This window comes from Etheostoma spectabile, chromosome 22 (genome assembly GCF_008692095.1).
Source record: "Etheostoma spectabile isolate EspeVRDwgs_2016 chromosome 22, UIUC_Espe_1.0, whole genome shotgun sequence".
Taxonomy (NCBI): Eukaryota; Metazoa; Chordata; class Actinopteri; order Perciformes; family Percidae; genus Etheostoma; species Etheostoma spectabile.
The window spans coordinates 10,308,508-10,309,123 of record NC_045754.1 but is presented as its reverse complement, the minus strand read 5'-3'; the positions used below and the strand labels follow the sequence as shown (position 1 = coordinate 10,309,123).

The following is a 616-nucleotide window of genomic DNA, read 5'->3' as shown; positions in this document are numbered from 1 at the left end:
GAGAGTAGTAGGAGGAGGTGGACGAGGAGGATGAGGAAGAGGAAGAGAAAGGCCAAGGACTGTAATCTCTGATTTGCAAAAGTACAGCCAAAATGTGAGCAGGTACACTGTAGCATCCATCATCCCGAATTTCCGAAATGAGAATAGGTAAGAAATCTACTCTCACTAGAATATTGCAGTACTGCACAGTATCCTACTGTGTATTCCTTCACAGTATTTACAGTATTTTCTATTTGTTTGGCAGAACAACACAAGGTGGTCGGGACCGTCTTCTGTCTCTTTGACAGGAACTGAACTCATGATATGGTCCTAGAAAATAATGCATACATGACACAACGGTAATACAAAGAAAAACAATGACATATTTCAACATATGATAGGATGATAAACCGGCGGGCCGAGGAGGAACAACAAGGGGACAAAAAAAGAGGAGAGGCAGAACCCGACAAGCACCAGAGCGGACGAACCAGAACAAAAAGAAGGCATGAACTCATCAACACTGGACAATGTCTTGTTCAGAAATCATCTCAGGATGAAGCCGGTCTACAGGATGCCATTAGAACGCAGTTCAGAAAGAGTCACAGAATTGCAATATTACTAACAAACAAATTATATT

The 616-nt window shown here is 41.9% G+C and overlaps 1 protein-coding gene across 4 annotated transcripts in view; it reads right to left on the bottom strand.

Annotated features, from left to right (window-relative positions):
- esyt2b (extended synaptotagmin-like protein 2b) overlaps nt 1–616 on the bottom strand; it is a 35,005-nt gene that overhangs the window by 5,144 nt on the left and 29,245 nt on the right. The gene's annotated exons all lie outside the window — the stretch shown is intronic.